Source organism: Aquarana catesbeiana, linkage group LG06, assembly GCF_042186555.1.
Source record: "Aquarana catesbeiana isolate 2022-GZ linkage group LG06, ASM4218655v1, whole genome shotgun sequence".
Classification (NCBI taxonomy): Eukaryota; Metazoa; Chordata; class Amphibia; order Anura; family Ranidae; genus Aquarana; species Aquarana catesbeiana.
In genome coordinates this window covers 166,415,659-166,438,562 of record NC_133329.1, presented here as the reverse complement: position 1 = coordinate 166,438,562, position 22,904 = coordinate 166,415,659, and positions in this window count along the sequence as shown.

Genomic DNA, 22,904 nt, shown 5'->3' with positions numbered 1-22,904 from the left:
ACAGAAAAAAAGGAGGACTCAAACGCCTAGTGCATTACCTTAGACAACTTAGAAATTGTATTTACAAAACGCGAAAGGCATACTCACAAACATGAAAGGATAAAACGCATGTCATATACAACTTCAGTAACGAGGATGACACATCTCTGCGGTTGGATTACTGACGTGTTTCGGGAGGCAAGCTCCTGTCCTCAGAGATACTTTTTCGGTCATGCCCCTTCAACAGAAGCTGACAGCAGTACACACGGACCTGAATCAGTAAACATGGTTTCTATTATACTGGCCGATCTTGCCCAGCATTCTGCCAATGTGTACTAGGCTAAGCAAGAATCCCCAAACAGGGGTGGGGGACTCCAACACTATGGGGGTCATTTGCTATAGCGCTAATTTGCGGCAATTTGCGCGAATTATCGCTAATTCGCGGCAATTTAGCGCGAATTAGCGCTAATAGCACTAATTCGCGCTAAAACGGTATTCACTATAGCGCTGGTGAGAAAATTCTCCCAAAATCGAATTTACTATAGCTCCCTGAATCTAAATAGTGCCCAAACCCTTACTCTGCTAAAACCTAGAGAATTGCACATGGAAATAATGTTTAGAACATGATATAATTGTCTAAATGGTACTGAAATATGCGGTATATTATTTAAAGATTATCTGCTTTTAAACTGTGTGAAAAAGTGATTTCTACACTGAAATATCTTTAAAAGTCTGAAAAGTGAAAAATTCCCCGTTTTGGACAACTAGGTGCCAACACAACTGAGCATGCTCAGACCTGAAAATAACTCTCATTTTATCTCCAGTATCTTTTTTACCTGGAGCTATAGTAAATACCAAAATGAGAGCTAATTAGAGAACATTTTTTGGAAGTTAAAATCTGCTCTAATTTAGTCCAAATGAAGGTTCAGTCACTGATTCTAATGGAACAATTCTAACTTTCACAAAAAAAACTTTTAATGTTGAGATGAAATGTATCTTTCTGTGAAATAAATATTCCTTTGCAACATTGTTGCTTTTACTTAAAATATTTTGATTTTAAGAATGCTACAATGTGGAATGTTTTGATGTTTTGATAAAATATATTTTTCTCTGTCACTTTCACTTGTTACTCTTCATCTCACAACAATCTTTACCCCAAACTCACACAGGTGTCTTTACAATCCACAAACAATACCATTGCTGATGCAAATTTAAAATGAATCACATTTTTTTGTGCTTTTTATTATTTCCAAATATTCATAATTTGAGCCCAAAAAATGTGATATGTGTACCAACATCAGAAATCAAAATGTAATTCCCAAAAATTTGAGGGTAATATTCTACTCTCACCCACAAAAAAACACCAAATATCACAGAATAAATCAAGAAGAATAACTCTTGAGTAATGTAATTCCATCACCTGTATATCCATAGAAATGCAGTATTTATGTGTTTTTATGTGTAGTTATGTGTAGGGTGGTCTCACACGTGGCAGCTCCGTGGCTTAGAGGTTAGAACTTCTGCTTAGTATCCCTGAGGGTCTGGGTTCAAATCCCAACCATGTTACTGCATGTGGAGAAGTTGTCTCATCTCCCAGGTCCTATAATTATGTCTAAATGTAGTAGTTATGTGTAGGAGGGTTTCACCACCATTGTAAGTCTTTTTCAGATACACTATTTAGCCAAAAGTATTGGGACACCTGCCTTTACACACACATGAACTTTAATGGCAGCCCAGTCTTAGTCTGTAGGGTTAAAATTTGATTTGGCCCACCCTTTGCAGCTAGAACAGCTTCTGGGAAGGCTGTCCACAAGGTTTAGTGTGCCTATGGGAATGTTTGATCATTCTTCCAGAAGTGCATTTGTGAGGCCAGGCACTGATGTTGGATGAGAAGGCCTGGCTCGCAGTCTCTACTCTAATTCAGCCAAAGGGTATTCTATCGGGTTGAGGCCAGGACTCTGTGCAGGCCAGTCAAGTTTCCCCACCCCAAACTTGCTCATCCATGTCTTTATGGACCTTGCTTTGTGCACTGGTGTGCAAACATGTTGGAACAGGAAGGGGCTTTCCCGAAACTGTTCACACAAAGTTGGGAGCATGAAATTGTCCAAAATGTCTTGGTATGCTGATGCCTTAAGAGTTCACTTAACTGGAACTAAGAGGCCAAGCCCAACCCCTGAAAAACAACCCCACATCATAATTACCCCTCCACCAAATCATTTGGACCAGTGCACAAAGCAAGGTCCATAAAGACATGGATGAGTGATTTTGGGGTGGAGGAACTTGACTGGCCTGCACAGAGTCCTGACCTCAACACAACAGAACACCTTGGGGATGAATTAGAGAGGAGACTGTAGGTCAGGCCTTCTCATCCAACATCAGTGCCTGACCTCACAAATGCACTTGGAAGAATGGTCAAACATTCCCATAGACACACTCCTAAACCTTTTGGACAAGAAGAGTTGAAGCTGTTATAGCTGCAAAGGGTGGGCCAAATGAGTTTTGAATCCAATACTAATACTGGGATGCCATTACAGTTTACAGTTCATGTGTGTTTAAAGGCAGGCATCCCAATACTTAGGCCAATATATTGTATATTGCTTGTGACACTGAGCATGGCTATGGACTTATAGGGCTGGTTCACACCACAGAGATGCAGAGAACATGTGTGGGGATGCCTGGTGGGTAAGTGGGTAGTAGTTCTGTCTAGCAGCACCTGGGATGTTGGTTCAATTCCCCAACATGCTAATCCTTGTGTTGAAGTTTATATGTTATCCCTGTGTGGGTTTCTTACAACAATCCAAAGACATACTGGCATTTTATTTGTCTCCTGTCGAAATAGGTTCTAATGTAAGAACGTTAATTTTGGACTTTATATTGGAAGCTCATTGCAGCCAGGGACTGATGTTAATGTTTATTAGCACTAATCATGCCCAGGGACTTGGACAATTCGAATTTTAGGGTTTACACTGCACGGGTACATATGCTTAGAAAACTGTTGCTTTGTTTATGTGGATGCAAATGGACTTTGATCTTTGTCCTGTAGTTGGAGATTTGATGCACATAGCCAAGGGCTAACAGAGTTGCGAACACTATTATGTGTTCCTGCCCATCAGGTGCAATCACTTTAGACATACATGAAGAGACAGATTGAAAGATACTGGTGGGCGTGTACTTCTATTGGGTGTGTCAGTGTGCTAACAGTAGGGGGTTCGTTTGGCCTGAGTAGGCCTGCAGTAGGGGGTTCGTTTGGCCTGAGAAGTATTGGGAGATTTGATGAAATTCTTGTGCATTTTTTCAATCAAAAGTGGGTTTATGTGGCCATGCTGTCAATGTTGTGTGTGTATTGTTCCTGTCTGATCATGCAAACATCGTTTGGAAGCATCTGCTGACCTACTCTTTTTTTTTTATCTCGTTTAATCGTGTACACCGAAATGCAGCTTCCAGCAGAACATGGTCACCAATGTATGTATGTGTGGATTGTGGGCTGGTGGTGGGTGTTTTGAATAAGTCTTTTGTAATATTATGTGGGAATACTTTGTAAGAATGACTGTTAAGTATGTTTCTATAATCTTGCAGATAACAATGTGATGTGTTGCCCATTATACACAGAAATTAAAGCTGTGTCCACTCTAAGGTTTTGTCTAATTTTAGATTGTAAGCTCCTATGAGCAGGGCCCTTAAAATCCCATTGCTAAATGTAGCACCATATATCCTGTCCAAAATTTTTTGAAGCTAGTAAATGAATGTAATTTTTTGTTTTTCTGCTGGTAAAATAAAAGTACATTATTGAGTTGTGGTGGTTTGGTTTTTTTTTCCTTCTACTTTCTTCTCTTTAGTTTGTGGGTGGTGGTTTGGGGAAAGTGCAATATCTCTTATATTTTATTTCAATATGTATTTGTGCACCAAAAAACTAATCTCTCTCTGCCCTGGTTCACATTGATGCTACTTTGAAATCGCGTTACTTCACTTGAAGTAGCACGATTTCAAAGTAGCAAGGTCAGAGAGATTTTAGGTGCTACTTGATAGACATCCGTGTGGCTTCATACACCAATGTCTATTGAAGTCGCACCAGAAATCGGCAAAAGTAGTGCAGGAACTACTTTAGCAAACTGGTGTGGTGCCACAAAAAAAATGTTGCATCGATTGGAACAGTGCCATTGCTGCCAATAGTCATGCGATTTGATCTCTCAAATTGCTCCAATGTAAACCTAGGCTTCTGCACATCTGCAAGTAAATGATAAAGGTAGAATCTTTATATATAACAGCTGTGGAGAATTGCAGGTAATGAATTCAGCTGGTGGATAGGCAATGTTTGTGTCAGCTTTAGTTCACATTGGTGCGATTTGACATGTCAAAGCGGTGACAATTGCACTGTTTTAATTGGTGTGACTTTGGGGTGCAATTTGTATTGATATCAGTGCAGAAACCTGCACAGATGTCTCTGAAATTGCCTCTGCAGTCGGGACTGACATGCGGGAATGAAAGTGTGTGATTTCAGCTGAACGATTTCCTCCTGCTGCTAACCCAGGGACACCATTTCTTATCGAACGCCTTTAAATATCATAAGTAGAAATACAAATTTGCATATCTGAAAATAAACAAAAATAATAAAATTCTAATAGTGGTTGCGATCAAGTATTTGCAGCAGCGATCAAAAGAGTGTAGTTTCACCTTCTGACCCAGAAATAAGTCATTGTAATCACCTTGAAGTCCCTGTGCTGGTCAAGATCTCCATCTAGGTGGACATGGTGAGGTCCCTCTTTAGCAAAGAGGAGGTGCGGCTCATTTTCCGGATAAGGGTATGATATGTACTTGTGCTTAATCAATGCGGGGGTGGATTTGGAAGTTAGATTTGGTGTGGGTGGGGTTCATTGATTTGTTTGGCATCCCCACACATTTGCTTCTGGCCCATGTGCACACATCACTTCTTGCATTTGTTCTGCTGATGTAAATGCAAGTATAAATGAGAGCTCCTTTCTATTAAAATATATATGACTTGTTTCACAGTTGGGCGACTTTGGACTTCCGAGTTGCTTGACAAGTTGTACCCCCATGATTCTTAATGAGAACTAGGGATGGGCCGAACATCCCCCCTGTTCGGTTCGCAGCAGAACATGCGAACAGACAAATAAATTTGTGCGAACACCATTAAAACCGCTTCCCGCCCGCCATACGCCAAATGATGTCCTCTGCTTTGAGCGGGGATATCTGAGTGATGCCTGTAGCTACAGACATCATCCAGATATCGTCTTTTAGAGCCTGCGAATCTGCACACCATAGGAGTGATCATAGTGGCTGTTCCACTGCTTGATCATTCTAACAGGAAGCGAGAGGGGACGTCTCCCCCCTCCCGCCACCCTCTGGTGCTTGTACCGACTTACCGCTACGATCGGTGAGTCGGTCACAGGATCCGCCAGCCCCGGATGTTTAGCATAGAGATTTCTGGTGGACCAGATGGTCGCCGGAATCTCTATGATCGTTCGGAGGCCGGGCGTGATGTTATGACGTTACGCCCGGCCTCTGTATTTAAAAAAAACGGCGCCGCTTCGGCTGGGAAGCAGAGATCGTTTTTTTTTTTTTTTATTTCAGGCTTCTAAGCCTAGAGGTGAGATGTGGGGTCTTATTTACCCCACATCTCACTTTAAAGAGCACCTGTCATGCTTATTCCTATTACAAGGGATGTTTACATTCCTTGTAATAGAAACAAAAGTGATCAAAAAAATTTTTTTGGGAAAAAAAGTGTCAAGCTAAAATAAAAAAAGTAAAATTAACAATAAAAAAAAAAAAAAACTTTTAAAGTGCCCCTGTCCCTGTGAGCTCGCATGCAGAAGCGAGCGCATACATAAGTCCCGCCCACATATGAAAATGTTGTTCAAACCACACATGTGAGGTGTCGCCGCGAACGTTAGAGCGAGAGCAATAATTTTGGTCCTGGACCTCCTCTGTAACTCAAAACATGTAACCAGTAAAAATTTTTAAAGCGTCGCCTAAGGGGATTTTCAAATAGCGAAGTTTGGCGCCATTCCACGAGCATGTGCAATTTTGAAGCGTGACATGTTGGGTATCTATTTACTTGGCGTAACTTCATCTTTCACATTATGTAAAAACATTGGGCTAACTTTCTTGTTTTTTTTTTTAAAGCCCAAAACTGTTTTTTTTCCCAAAAAAACGCATTCGAAAAATTGCTGCACAAATACCGTGCTAGATAAAAAGTTGCAATGACCGCCATTGTATTCTCTAGGGTCTCTGCTGAATTTGGGGGTTCTATGTAATTTTCTAGCCAAAAAATTATGATTTTTACATGTAAGAGAGAAATGTCAGAATTGGCCTGGTAGGCAAGTGGTTAAAGTCTATGGGACACGAACATGAAAAGGAAAAGAGGGGGGGACAAGAGAGCGCCCCCCCTCCTGAACCGTACCAGGCCACATGCCCTCAACATTGGGAGGGTGCTTTGGGGGTAGCCCCCCAAAGCACCTTGTCCCCATGTTGATGAGGACAAGGGCCTCATCCCCACAACCCTGCCCCGGTGGTTGTGGGGGTCTGCGGGCAGGGGGCTTATCGGAATCTGGAAGCCCCCTTTAACAAGGGGGCCCCCAGATCCCGGCCCTCCCCCCTGTGTGAAATGGTAAGGGGATACAAAAGTACCCCTACCATTTCACCAAAAAATGTCAAAAATGTTAAAAATGACAAGAGACAGTTTTTGACAATTCCTTTATTTAAATGCTTCTTCTTTCTTCTATTTTCTATCTTCTTTCTTCTATCTTCCTTCGGTTTCTTCCTCCATCTTCTTGTTCTTCTTGTTCTTCTGGTTCTTCTTGTTCTTCTGGTTCTTCATCCAGTCTTCTCGTCCGGCATCTTCCTCAGCGGCGCCGTCTTCACTTCATCTTCTTTCCTCGGGCCGCTCCGCATCCACGATTGGATGGGAGGCTCCCGCTGTGTGACACTTCTCCTCTTCTGACAGTTCTTAAATAACAGAGGGCGGGTGACCCCGCCCCCCTCTGACGCAGGGTGGGTGACCCCGCCCCCTCTGACGCACGGGGACTTCCCTGTGGCATTCCCCGTGACGTCAGAGGGGGGCGGGGTCACCCACCCTCCGTTATTTAAGAACTGTCAGAAGAGGAGAAGCGTCACACAGCGGGAGCCTCCCATCCAATCGTGGATGCGGAGCGGCCCGAGGAAAGAAGATGAAGTGAAGACGGCGCCAGATCAGCAGACTTCCAAAGACTATCCAGGGAATCCAATGAACTCCAAGAACGAATTCAGGAAATCGTGCAGGTAACCATAAGGCTGGAACTCAGATGTTAAACAGCCAGACTGGAAAGCCAAAAACTCTCATCCGAGGGAATATAGGAAGAAAAAATGCCTCCATATGGTGTAGGTCACAAAGGTGGGTCTTATTAAAAAAAAACATCATTCATCCATAAGAATAAAAATGTGATCACAGAGTAAAAGCAATGTGGGGAGCGGAAAGCCAAATCCGACACGTTTAGTCCCCGTGGACTTCAACTGGGGCATATATCAGCTCTCCCACATTGCACATATTTATAAACTATACATAAGTTAAGAAATCAATCAGCAAGGACTTGGTGTGCGGCATCAACCCGGAAGAGGTACAGCCGACATGAATCTCAAGCCCAAAGCCCTGAGACCAGTGATTGGAGTAAGGCTGGTCACATGACGGCATGAGCTCCAAGCCTCGGTCTGGGAACCAATGTACAGAGCAGGCTGCATCCCACGGCACCAAACAATAACATCATGGGAGTGTGACTGCACCTGTAGTGTCAACCCGGACGTGACGCGGCCAACACGAGGCAAACATCTTGTTTGAAAAGCCCGCGAAAATGGGGAACACTGGTCAATGGACTGACAATAGCCAATCAAATTGTCACTGGGATTGGAGACATAATCTCGTCACCACTAGGTCACATGACTGCAAATACAGTGCCATGGAAATGTGACCCAGCGTGAGGCATCAACTCAGAAGTAACAACAAAACAGGTCAGACTTCTCACTCCACAGCCAATAGGTTAAGGTTTCCTTGATAGATAGGAACTCTTTGCTGACAGATTGTCCCGAGCCCATCTCAGATAATAAGTTCAGATGGTCTTTTTTCACCACTTATTCGGTTCAATCCAGGCAGATTAAGGATATAATCAATAAACATTGGAGAATCCTTTAGAGTGATAGGTAGAGGGGCATGGTAAATACAGGGACAAATTGCGCCCAATATGATTGACCACCCTAAAACCATTAAATTTTTTCAGCAATGTAAGGGCTATTATCCATGCCGTAAGTGCAATGTGTGTCTCCATAATATCTGTGGGAGACGCAAAATGGACATATTCACTTCATCTACCACGCAACGTATTTATCCAATGATACATTTTACCACTTGTGCTATGAGATTCATTGTCTATCTATTGACTTGTCCTTGTAAGAAACAATACATGGGACGTACTATTAGGACATTCTCAGCGCAGGTCAACGAATATTTGGCCAGCGTTAAGAAGGGAAGAATCAACCATAGCGTCCCCCGTCATTATTTAAAACATCACAATAAAGATCCTGTAGGAACACAGTTTCAAATCATTGATAAGTTTGTTCCACAATGGAGGGGGGAGTCCCGCCTTCCCAGTGTCTCCCGCCTCGAAACATACTGGAAACACAAGCTCGAGTGGGACATAAATTCTTTCATCAATCAAGCCTGAATCTTAACACTTCACTTGCATTTTCAACCTATACTACTTTCTATGATATGTGTTCAGTCCACCCGTTTTTAATAAGTGGTATTTCATATATTTATGACATTATATGTTTCTTTTTATGATCTGGGAGTTATTATGTTTTAGTCCTGCTTCTTAAATGAGGTATGTTACTTCTGCCTTTTTGGACTTGAGGTGCATTTGGTCACCACTTTTATGGTGTGAATGTGCTCTTGGCCAGCGACACTCATTTTCGCGGGCTTTTCAAACAAGGTGTTTGCCTCGTGTTGGCTGCGTCACTTGCGGCTACAGGTGCAGTCACGCTCCCATGACGTTAATGTTTGGTGCCGTGGGATCTGGCCTGCTCTATACATTGGTTCCCAGACCGAGGCTTGGAGCTCATGCCGTCATGTGACCGGCTGTATTCCAATCACTGGTCTCAGGACTTAGGGCATGAGATTCATGTCGGCAGTACCTCTGTGTCGGCTCATGTCGGCTGTTGATGCCGCAAACAGCAACACAGTCCTTGCTGATTGGTTTCTTAACTTATGTATAGTTTATAAATATGTGCAATGTGCGGGAACCGATATATGCCCCAGTTTAAGTCCATTGGGACGAAACGTGTCTGCTCGGCTTTCCGCTCCCCCACATTGCTTTTACTTTGTGATTACATTTTTATCCTTATGGATGAATGTTGGTTTTTTTTTAGAAACCCCACCTTTTTGACCTACACCATATGGAGGCATTTTTTCTTTCTATATCCCCTCGGATGAGAGTTTTTAGCTTTCCAGTCTGAGTTCTAGCCTTATGGTTACCTGCACAATCTCCTGGATTCGTTCTTGGAGTACCTTGGATTCCCTGGATCGTCTTTGGAAGTCTGCTGATTGGGCTATCCTCACTTGATTGACTTGTTGTCGCTGACACTCAAGTCCACTACTTCCAGTAAGAGTGCATAAACCTTATCTTGGGTGGAGGACACATTTTCCCTGATTCTCTACATGCCTGCTAAGGCCATTGCACCCCACTTCTGAGCAACGACTTTTTTGTGGTGGACTCTATATTTAAGTTTACTCTAGGATTGTTTCACCTTTGGGAATTTTTCACTTGTGTTTCTACCCATTACATATATGTTTTGTCTCATATTCACTATATTTGAGATAGATTTTTATCACAAAGTTTTTATTATTTGCATACTTGCATACTGGATTTGCCAGGGCAGTCCCACTTGTTAGTCAGCTGTCCGACCACAGCCTGGGCTGTGTCCTGGGATCAAGGCTGTAGGGACAGCTGCAATGTCATTGTCCTTGCTGCTAAATAGGTACACTGCCAGCTTGGAATTACTTACCCCCCAGTAATCTCCAGTGCTCACCCCAGGTCAGCATGAAGTTAGAGAGAGGACAGAAAAAACTGTACCTGCTCCACTTCCTGAGTGAATCCCAAGCTCTGCCATACTGCACTCTAAACCCCAATCCTAGCACATTTGTGTGGAGGAACCAGATCTGACAGTGAAGAGCTGTGTGGTGCTGAACAAGCTACAAATTGATCATCTCAGAATAGCAATCACAGTTAAATACAAAGCTTAGAGGGGGTCTTGGGACAGGTATCAAAGCCCAATAAATGTAAGCAGAATAAAGAGAATACATTTTCAAATGTACAGGATGCCGGGAGTGTGTCCTGGACAGTAGGCATATTTTCCCACTATTTGGATGGTGATCCCTTTAAGGGAAAGCTAAAGGAGTTAAGACACGTGCAATTGAGTCTTAAAAAGCTGCAGGAAGGAAGCCGCAAGTGTCTGTGAGGTAGCGGGGGTGTGATTCTCAGCTGTGAACAAGGGTGAACTCTAAGAGACTGGCTGTGAACAGTGTTATATGGTTTTCTTTATACAAGAACTGTGAACTGCTTGATTTACTTTTGCTGAAGAAAGCTATTTATGTTTGCCTGCTTTGAGAGACCAATAAAGACTATTTACTTTTACAAACCGCTTACTAGTGATCTCGGATGATTGGTGCTCAGATGCGGGCAATCCAGACATAGAAGCCATTTGAATTAAAAACTAACATTTAAATGGCTAGTGCCAGGGTCCATGATGGTGATCGGAGCAGACTTCTGAACCTGGAGCTCTGCGGCCCATGGCATCTATACCCCAGTATTTTAATGGGATTGCACTTCTTTACACCCAGAGACAAGCTGACACTGGCTAGAGGCAAGGTGGCCATCGAAGTGCCCTCTGCTTCCAACACAGAAGAAGCCTCAGTCTGGGACTCCCATGCGCAGCACAGGCAATATGGAATTGCAGACAGAGCCACGCGACCTGGCGGAGCAGGAGTAGCAGAACTTCTCCACGCTCATGCAGGCCGACAACACCTGTTAGACAACTCTGACCACGAAGATGGATTCCGATATTGGTCTAATACGCCTGGATATGGACAAATTCCGGGAATGCATGGGGAAGCGGAGCGCCGGTTCAGGCAGATAGAAGACATGGTCTGGGGGAACACTACAGTAATCTACACACTACAGATTAAAATAAAGGCTTTAAAATCTAAGGTGAACACTGCCGAGAACAATTATCTGTGGATCGTGGGCTTACCTGAAGAAGCGGAGGGAAAGGACTCAGCATCCTTTGTGGAGCGGTTGCTGAAGTCATTGCTGCCTCAGGCTTTGTTCTCAGCCTTCTTTGCAGTGGAGAGGGCACACTGCATGCCATCTACCAGAGGACCCCTAGGTTCCCCTCCTCACACTTTTTATCTTCAAGTTGCTGGGATTTGGTCCTCTGAGAGTCCAGAAAACCAGAGAAAATCACTTATGAACATGCTCGACTTATCATCTTTTCAAATCAAAACACAGAAGCTACACCGTACCTTTGATCATGTAAAATATCAGCTTCGCAACAGAGGCATTAAGTATAGCATGCTGTTCCCTGCCCGCCTCTGAGTGCAAGATGGAGGAAGTAGCCACGTGAATGGAATCCCTGCCTATGGTCTGGTAACTTCTCCCTAGTAGTAATGCTTTCTGAGATCCTTTTTGCCTTGTTACTGTGCCAAGCTGCTAGGATGAGTGAGCATTTGACTCCCCTATTTTTAGTCTGGGGCCTGCTTTTAGCATAATATTAAGGGTTGTATAGCCTTCTATACCCTTCGGCAAGCCTGCTGTAATCCAATTGAACCACACACTCTTCCCTGCTGGGAGAAGGGTTCTGTCTGTCCAGATGCCCTGGCTTTTGTCTCTTGTCAGCTTGTGGCACTAATATTACACTTTTGATGTTTGAAACCTGTTCTATACTTTTCTCTACCAAGTTTTAGCCCTCAGAGAATCCCTCTGAGTGATCTGTAATCCCACTATTATGTGCGTGGACCTTGCTCCTACTCTACATACTTTGAGTTTTTCCTGTTCTAAACTGTATTTCCACTACTCTGGTTTACTTTTAAGTTTATGCCCTCCATAAGTGGTTCACCTTTGATTGTTTTGAGATCCAGGCACTCTCAAGTTTTGGTTTGGGGGTTGCGGGTTGGGAGGAGTAATGTCTTTGTTCCAGACTTGCTGGGATGTTTCAGGTGGAGACTTGGTGGGATGTTTTGGGTTTCTTCCAGGATATGGGCCTACTGGGCCACTCTGTGTTGGACTGGGCTACTCTAAATAAGATTTATGCAACTTACCGGGTCCAGGGGGTTCTACATGGAGGGTCCCAGGTTATACTCCACACTTAAACTAGGGCTCCTATTAATGTACTCTCGTGGAATGTACGTGGATTAAACACCAAGATTAAACGTTCATTAGTGTTCAACTGTCTTAAAACGTACAACCTTAATATATGCATTCCACAGGAAACCCACCTGACAGGGAGTAAGGTACTTAGTCTCATAAAAACATGGGTTGGTTGGTACTATTATGCAACCTACTCTTCCTATGCGAGGGGGGTTAGTATACTAGTAACTTTGGTGTTCCCTTTGTTGGACCTTAAACTGGACCCGGATGATAAATATGTGTTACTACACCTAATGGTTGATACTATGGATATGGTGATCCTTAAGGTATACTTTCATCCGCCAGTACTGTCCTTCCACATCCATACACTAACACCCCTCCTGGCTATGTACCCTTCAACATATGTCGTTGTGGTTGGAGATTTTAAAAATGCCTCCTTCTCCCCAGAGTCCAGTACAACGAAGATGAACTTATTAATTACGCAGCAGATGTGGAGTTCTCCACTTTGATCATTGAATAACAACAACAGTTAGATTTGCCCATCACACTAGATGTAGTGTAGCGGGCTATATACTCCATGCAGTCTGGGAAAACTCCTGGTATGGATGGCCTCCCTTCCGAATTCTACAAACCTCATATTGAAGTATTAGCCCCTAAATTTTATGCAATATTAGTGGAAGTCCTGGAGGCAGCATCTCTCCCACCTATTATGTTCCAGGCCATTGTGATAGTCCTTCCTAAGCCGGGTAGGAACCCTGAACTTTGTTCGTCATACAGTCCTATATCCCTGGTAAACGCGGACGCTAAGATCTTCACTGAAAGCTGTGTTGCTGTGTTAGGAGAACACTCTGAGCAGTGCTCTCTGCCATTGGCTGAGAGCGCTGATCTGGAGTTGGTCGGATGCTGGTTTTCCAACATGCATGACCAACAGAAGCCAGCCAAGTTGCCGGCTTCTATCAGATAGGCTGACATACACGTGGACCAAATGTCAGACTTTTTTTTAACTGCCCACTGTCTCCTCACATTCGGCCAGTGTGTACCTGGCTTAACATTCCTCAGTCCCCACATCACTTTTTGGTCATCAATGCACAGTCCCTGGACATCCTCTGCAGCATATACTAGCCACCATTACACCCTCCTTTCTCCTCTTTTGCAAATACAGCCGGCTGTCATGCCCTCCTCTCCTGCAGATAATATCCACCATCATGCTCAATGCACTCACTTTCTGCGCATGCCACCATACACTTTGCACTCCTTTCCTGCACATTATACATTCTGTACTCCTTTTCTGGACATATACTGACTATCGCCATTCCTCATTATTCTCCAGCACATATTGCTCACCCTGTGCATTCCTTTCTTTCAGACACTAAACACCCTCGTACCATCCACATTTATTCTGCATTCCTCTCTTTCAGACACTAAACACCCTCATACCCTCCACATTTATTCTGCACTTACTGCATCATACCCTTCGCACTACTGTCCTACACACACTACCTGCTTTCATAACCTCCACACTACTCTTCTGCACATACCACTCCCTGTCATAACATATGCCATGCTCTCCTGTAAATACTGCTAACCATCATAACCTCTGCACTCCTCCCCTGTACATGCTGCCTGCTGTCATATTCTCCACACTCCTCTACTGATGATGCTGCCTGCCACCATACCTTCTAAACTCATCCCTTACACATGTGACCCACTAAAACAGTTCTTCAAAATGATTTCAGATATCCCCAACGTTGCCCGCTGTGGAACAGGCATATTTTTTCTAGTCCAGATAAAAGATGGAAATGCTAAATTGTTGTCGGAAATTTTAAGGTGCATATATCTATGACACAAAGTCATTATAACTTTTTTTAAATCTCCTAAAACTGATCTCTTCATCTTTAAATATGAACAAAGCATATCTCTCTATAGTGTGCACTCAATTAAGAGCACAAAGTGAAATGTCTGGCTGCTGCTTTGTTCCTCTGATGTCAGCGTGAATCACTTCTGACAATTTTTCCTGACACCAAGAGAAAAATGGTGACATGGGAGGGATCTCCAGCTGATTGAAAGTCTCAACTCTGTTCCTGTGAGCTGTGTGAAGGGGGTGTGTCTCTTCCCTCCAATCAGCTCTCAGAGCTCTCCTCACTGAGCTCTACAGAGTGACTTCAGCTCTTCGCCCCTTTTTTCTGAACTCTCAGACAAGCTTGTACATTCAGCACTTTGAACGGATGTAGAGATGAGAAGACTGCAGATAAACAGGTAGAACTTTGTTTTATGTCTGTGTATCACCTAAGCATAGTCCCCTCACTTGGTATATGTAAGAGTTTACAACCATGTTAAGGCTGTTTGGTAGTATAATATACAAATATCCTAAGGCAACACATACAGTTATTGCTTCAAAAAACTTCCATGGCAACCCTCACCCTTCAGCATAGGTAACAAAATTTAAATAGTCATTGTGACAGACTCACCCAGGACAAAGGCTTTTGCAGGGGACTGAAGGCTAGCCTCTTGCCTACCGACTATGGGTCCTGGCATTTGAGGGAGCTACAAGCGTTCTATAATGCAAAAGGACATTATTACTTTATTGGGTCTTCTGTTGCCTACTAGTTTGAGGTGGGGTGAGATCACTATTTGTATTGTTATTTGTGCCAATTAACTCACCTATTGTTTGTCTGTCTGCTAGCAAACTATTATGTGATGTGACCTTGGGCAGGAAGTCTTAACTGAAGTGGGGATATCTGATTAATCACAACATTGTCCTGGTGGATAGTTGTTTAATTAACATAATGTTTATAGTATTGTTGGTTGTTCCTTAGTTATGGTAATTATATTCCTGTGTACAGTTTGTATTGTTAGGATAATATGATCAGGAGGGTATTGTCCGCCTCTGGGGTATAAAGTATGTGTCTGAGTTTAAATCAAGAGTCATTCCTTTGGAGTTTATCTCACATTTTGTCTGTGTATGATGTTTGGGGTAAAAAGAGCTGTTAATAGCTCTCGGTCTGCTCCAAACGGTTTGGAGGGCAGGAGGCTCTGTTTGTCGGATGGAAGCACCTAGCCGGGGTTCCCAAGCTGTTCCATCACAGTCATGATATCTTGCTTGTGTATGTATTGTTTTTTCTGTGCTTGCCCAATCCAATGTGCAGGTGATGTGTAAAAACTAATTAATTTAAAAAAGTGAATGAGGTGATAACTGCAGCTATCTCCTGGCAAATTGAATACTCAATTAAAACGGATATATGTACACATACAAGAGATTGCGCAAATATTATCAACCACAATAAGTGACAATGATGAAAAAACAACTTATTAGTATAAAATAAGTGAACTGATCATTAATAAGTGAATATGAGGAAAAAATTTGTGAAAAAATTGCTATTTGTTAGTGAAACATTTTATTATATAAACTGATGAAAATAAAAAGTCCACACAGATATTAAGATTGATGTATCAATAGATTGTCCAAAGTGAGACGAAATAGCAAAAAACATTCATTTAAATTACTTGGGCTGCCGTCTCTTCATTTGACAAGATTGTTTCATTATTTCAAATCCAGATAGACAACTTAAAAGTAGCTAGATGACCTCTTACCAGACACGAAGGACCCTAGATTATAAGGGGCAAACTCGCCACAGATTAGCACTGTGCTGTAACAAGTATTCCTCCAAAGCACTGTGGAATGATAGACCGGCCGCAGATCCACAATAAGAACACCAAGATGGGATGTTTCCTTTCCTTCACCTGTGAATGGCAGCATCTATCAGCTGTAATACTACACCTAATAGATTCAAAAGCGATAGCCGCTCTCCTCTGTCTCAGGTCATAGGCAGTGGGATCGTATTAAAAAGCAATTTCCCTTCTCTCCAGGGTTCCGCCAAATAGTTTTGCCAATGGTCGATTAAATGAAAAAGAAGAGGAGCTTTATGGTGCAGTAAATCGTAACTAACAAATAGCAATTTTTTCACAAATGTTTTCATCGTATTCACTTATTGATGATCAGTTCACTTATTTTATACTAATAAGTTGTTTTTTCATCATTGTCACTAGGGATTAGCCAAACACCCTCCTGTTCGGTTTGCAGCAGAACATGCAAACAGGCAAAAAATTTGGCAGAATACACGAACACCGTTAAAGTCTATGGGGCACGAACATGAATAATCAAAAGTGCTAATTTTAAAGGCTTATATGCAAGTTATTGTCATAAAAAGTGTTTGGGGACCTGGGTCCTGCCCCAGGGGACATGTATCAATGCAAATTTTTTTTTAAAAAACTGACATTTTTTCGAGAGCAGTGATTTTTTTAATGCTTAAAGTGAAACAATAAAAATGAAATATTCCTTTAAATATCATGCCTGGGGGGTGTCTATAGTATGCCTGTAAAGTGGCATATTTTTCCTGTGTTTAGAACAGTACTACAGCAAAATGACATTTCTAAAGGAAAAATTGTCACTCAAAACTGTTTGCAGCTGTAATGAATTGTCAAGTCTAGGCAATATAGATACAGATAATTGAAAAAAAGAGCATAGGACCCCCTCAGTCCATTACCAGGCCCTTCCTTTGGGTCTGGTATGAATATTAAGGGGAACCCCAAACCAAAATTTAAAAAAAAAATTGCGTGGGGGTCCCCCTAAAATCCATACCAGGCCCTCTGGTCTGATATGGAAATGAAGGGCAACCCTGTGCCAAATTTAAAAAAAAATGACGTAGGGGTCCCCCCAAAATCCATTTTAGACCCTTATCCGAGCACGCAACCTGGCAGGCCGCAGAAAAAGAGAGGGGGATGAGAGAGCACCCCCTACAGAACCGTACCAGGCCACACACCCTCAACATGGGGAGGGTGCTTTGGGGTAGCCTTGATCCCTTGATCAATGGATGTGTTGTGCTTCACAAAGGGGATGAGTGAATGGGAAAGCCCAACACCTGGCAAATAGATAGTGGAGGAAATGTGTAGCCTGCCCGAGCCTTCTTCCTGGGGTGAGTGAAGTGTCCACCCTCCCTTCTCTCACCAGCCTCTGAGCACACTAATGTAAGGGAGAGGTGTGTGGACTGTAATGTAAAAGGGGACTCTGATGTAAGTGGGGGCTTTGGTGAGCAGAGACTCCTTACATCAGAGTTCACCTTTACATTACAGTCCACAGAGCTCACCCTTAGGACCCTTTCACATGGGTGGACTCCGCCAAGTGGATCTGCCTGCTCAGTGGGGGTTCTGTCCATTAATCGCTTGTGCAGAGCAGACACGGACACAGCACGCTGTTCTCTATGGGGCAGTCAGATGTAAATGGACCACCTGTCCGTTTACATCTAACTATCATTTGATCCACTAGATGAATAATGAACGGATCCCCATCTGTCTGTTTTCAGTGGATGCAGGTGGGTATTAACAGACACATGTCTGTTTACATCTGCCCCCCAGGGAGAACAATGGGTGTTCCGATCGGTCCACCCGTGTCAAAGGACCCTAATGCCTCGTACACACGATCGGACTTTCCGACAACAAAACTGTGGATTTTTGTTCGAAAGGCGTTGGCTCCAACTTTTCCTGCATACACATGGTTGCACAAATGTTTGCCAACAATTGCGAACGTAGTGACGTACTAGATATACGACGAGCCGATGAAAAGAAAGTTCAATCGTCGTGCGCCACCCTTTGGGCTCCTTCTGCTAATCTCGTGTTTATCTCATGTTAGTAGAAGTTTGGTGAGTGACGCGCTTTTCAGTCTCATGCTTTTCAGTTCATTTCTGCTTTTCAGGTTGTGCTTGTCGGTTCGTATCTGTTCTTCAGTGCGTGCTTGTCAGATCGTTTCTGTCTTTCAGTGCATTCTATTTATAGTTCACTTCTGATTTTCAGTGCGTGATTGTCAGGTCCTTTCTGATTTTCAGTGTGTTCTGTCAGTTCGTTCTGAGCAGCCGTTCGTTTACTAACCATGTTGCAGTTGCGTTTTCGTCGTACAGATTGTGCTGTTGTTGGGCTTGGTGTTATTGCTTTGGCCCAAGTCCAGTCCGTGAACAGGGGGAGGAGGAGTTCTTGGACCAAGAATTGGTTGCTTAATCGTGACCAATTCTGTCATATATCTTTGCTGCAGGAGCTCCAGGAGAATAATCCTGATGATTTCAGGAATTATCTCTGGATGACGGACCCCGTCTTTCACCATCTATTGGCTTTGCTGTCCCCTTGTATTACGAAGCAGGACACCTGCATGCAGCAAGCCATCTCTCCCGAGCAAAGGCTTGCCGCCACCTTGCAGTAGTGGGCGACGAGGAGAAGTCTCCAGGACCTGAAGTTCATGACTGGGATCTCCCCCCAGGCTCTGGGAATCATTATTCCAGAGACCTGTTCTGCCATAATTCAAGTCCTGCAGAAGGACTATATTGGGGTAAGTTTTATCCTTTAACATCACATTCTATGTATTTAATGTTTGCTAATGTATTGTGTTCATTTCACCATTCCATAATTACCATGATTGTAATATGCTATGAATGTCCTCTTTGTCCTCATGCATGCTGTAAGCTTTTAATGCTCCTTTTTTGTCCTGCATGCATACAGTACCTGACTGCGAGATTCTGTTTCCAGCGCGATCCCATCACCCTGGTTCTTGGCGACAGGGTGCTGTGCATGTCGCGCTGGCTCACTCATCACCTTTCGTGATGATCAACAAGCAGTGCTGACAGCTGTCTGGTATGAATCATGAGGGGGAACGCCGTGCCAAATTTTAAATGAAAAAAATGGTGTGGGTTCCCCCCCCAGGGGCATACCAGGCCCCCTACACTGAAAAATCGGTATGGGGGTCCCCCCAAAATCCATACCAGACCCTTATCCGAGCACACAGCCCGGTCGGTCAGAAAAGGGGGTGGGGACAAGCGAGTGCCCCCCCTCCTGAGCCGTACCAGGCCGCATGAACTCAACATGGGGGGGTGGGTGCCTTGGGGGAGGGGGGCACCCTGCGGGCCCCCCCACCCCAAAGCACCTTGTCCCCATGTTGATGAGGACAAGGGCCTCTTCCCGACAACCCTGGCCATTGGTTGTCAGGGTCTGCAGGCGGAGGGCTTATCGGAATCCGGGAGCCCCCTTTAATAAGGGGGCCCCAAGATCCCGGCCCTCCACCCTATGTAAATGAGTATGGGGTACATCATACCCCTTAAAATCGATGATGTTAAAATAGTGAGTCCGAGGTAAAGGGAGGAAGGTTCCAGTCACCGGTAGAAGTGCATGGATGTGGAAGCACACAACACCACATGGTAAAGTAATCTGCTTACCAGAAAGCAAAACAAGCTAGGCGTGTAATTTAATCCATGGCTCATCCAGTATGTCGGCCTCCACAATACAACCTCTAGGATTGTAACAGCAATATCCAGATGATATTCACACCCGATATAACTTCTCCAGGGATTCACATCAATAGTACAGGCTCTCAGTGAACCGATCAGCCATGCAGATATTTTGTTTAAAAGGGATGACTCTAGTCAATACATGACAGATCTAACCGCTTGTTATTCAGCAGCATGATCTGTCTCACTATTTTAACATCATCGATTTTAAGCGCCGCCCTTATAGATTTTTTTGGACTTTATGTTTGGTGATCAACAAACTTTGCTGGCTGCTTTTTTATTGAATAGCGCAGATATTTACATTTTATTTACATCGTACCCCTACCCATTCACCTAGGGAAAAAAGTGTCAATAAAAAAAAACACAGTACACAGGTTTTAAGAGTAATTTATTAGGCAGCTCCGTGGTCTTCTTCCGACTTCTCCCGGTGTTCGGCCTCTTCTCCCGGTGTTCTGCCTCTCCTCCCGGGCCCCTCCGCTATCTTCTTCCAGCTCTTTTGCCAGCGGGGGACCCGGTCTGCTGCGCTGTCTTGTCCCGTCTTCTCTTCTTCTTCTCTTCTTCTTCTCTTCTTCTGATGTTGACATGACGCTCTCTCTGGCTGGAATGCTGTGTGCGAGCTGCGGAGCCATTTATATTAGCAGTGACCCCGCCCCCTTGTGATGTCCAGTCCCAGCATGCACAGGGACTCTGGCGTCATAAGGGGGCATGACCCCAGAGTCCCTGCGCATGCTGGGACTGTGACATCACAAGGGGGTGGGGTCACCGCCTATATAAATGGCACCGCAGCTCACACACAGCATTCCAACCGGAGAGAGCGTTGTGTCAACATCGGAAGAAAAAGAGTAGAGAAGAAGAAGAGAAGACGGGACAAGACAGCGCAGCAGACCAGGTCCCCCCGCTGGCAAAAGAGCTGGAAGAAGATAGCGAAGGGGCCCGGGAGAAGAGGCGGAACACCGGGAGAAGAGGCCGAACACCAGGAGAAGTCGGAAGAAGACCCCAGAGCTGCCTAATAAATTACTCTTAAAACCTGTGTACTGTGTTTTTTTTATTGACGCTTTTTTCCCTAGGTGAATGGGTAGGGGTACGATGTACCCCATACTCATTCACATAGGGTGGGGGGCCGGGATCTGGGAGCCCCCTTATTAAAGGGGGCTCCCGGATTCCGATAAGCCCCCCGCCCTCAGACCCCGACAACCAATGGAATGGGTTGTCGGGAAGAGGCCCTTGTCCTCATCAACATGGGGACAAGGTGCTTTGGGGTGGGGGGCCCACAGGGCACCCCCCTCCCACAAAGCACCCACCCCCCATGTTGAGGGCATGTGGCCTGGTACGGGTCAGGAGGGGGGGCGCTCACTCATCCCCACCCCCTTTCCTGACTGGCCAGGCTGCGTGCTTGGATAAGGGTCTGGTATGGATTTTTCGGCGTAGGGGTTCCCCTTACAATCCATACCAGACCAAAGGGCCTGGTATGCCCCTGGGGGGAACCCACGCTGTTTTTTTCATTTAAAATTTGGCGCAGTGTTCCCGCTTAGGATTCATACCAGACAGCTGTCAGCACTGCCTGTCGCTCATCGCGAAAGGAAAAAAAGTTTTCCTTTCCCGATCAGCGAGCCATCTCAGTGCTCGCAGGTGTAAAATCTCACCAATAACTGCGGCGAGATTGACACAATATACTGTATTTGCCTTCACTAACCTCCCCAGCATGCTATCCTGGGCCCATACACACCTAGCCTAGTCACTTAACAATGTATTTTGTCAGCTCCATTGTAGTGCTTACCCTAAACACCCCCTAAAATGTGTTTAAATGTTATTTTTTTCCTTAAATTCAGGCAGAGTGCAAGAGGCTTTTTTTGGGGGGCCCAAACTCATTTGGAACCCTCCCCCCAACTGCTAAGTCAACCAATACTATACTATACTATACTATACTATATAATACTTGTGTTCAGATTTATGGATGAATGCACCAAAGCATGTAGTGAAAGGGCCTGCCTGAATACTTTCAAATGGTACTGTTTAAAGTTTTGTTATCCTATTATCTTGATAGGTAATTGCAGAATGTAAAAATGTGCTTCAATTTGGACAGTGTGTATTCATATTTTTGGATTATGACACTTCTTAACTGTCCAGTGGGCTGCCAATAGTGTAAGTAAGGAGGGGCTGGCCAAAGTAACACACATTATTTATGCATTCAGCTCTCAATGAGGTGGAGAGGGTTACCTGTCCAAAACATCTACCCACCCCCCACCATAAAATTTTTACAATGGACCACCAGAGGGGGAGAGGAATCTGATAAGTTGACCTTATACTTTTGTCTTTAAATACTCATTTCAAAAAATGTTATACTTATCTTGGCCAACAATGTTTGTGTCTAATCTGCTTGCAATGTTATGTGCAAAAGTACTATTTTTTTTTCTTGTTTGACTCCACAGTTTCCTTCCAACCCACAGGAATGGCAGACTGTGGCTTCCCAGTTTCTACAGACTTTCCTAATTGTGGTGGTGCTATCAATGGGAAGCACGTCAGGTTCATCCCACCACCCAACTCGGTGTCGTACTACTTTAACTATAAGGGGTTCAGTAGTATAGTGATGTTGGCGGTGGTGACGGCCAATTATTAATTCATCTACCTGGATGTAGGGAAGGACGGCTGTATCTCTGATGGAGGAATGATCACCCAGACGGAGTTTTACCGGCATCTACAAAATGGCACCTTGGGGTTGCCACCTCCGGAGAAGAATGTTGCGGGCCTCAAGTTCGTGTTTGTGGAGGATGAGGCCTTTGCTCTGGGGGAACATCTGATGAGGCCATTCCCCATGAGGAACATGTCCCCAGAGCAGAGGGTTTTTAATTACCATCTGGCCCGTGCCAGAAGAGTGGTTGAGAATGCCTTTGGCATAATGGCCAGCCGGTTCAGGCTTTTCCTTACGTCCATCAACCTGGCTGAATACAAACCTAATCATGTTGTGTTGAGCTGTTGCATTCTGCACAACTACCTTCGCAAGAATGCAGCCAGCTATCTGGCCTCAGTCGCGACTGAGGCCGACTTTTCAGCATTACCTACACCAATGACGGCACTCGAAAGTGGCCATCCTGGCTTTCCCCCCCAAAGCGCCCGCTAAGTCCGGTAAAACTATAGTGATTTATTTGTGGGTAGGGGGGCAATTGATTTTTAAGCAAATATTGCAGATGCCTAA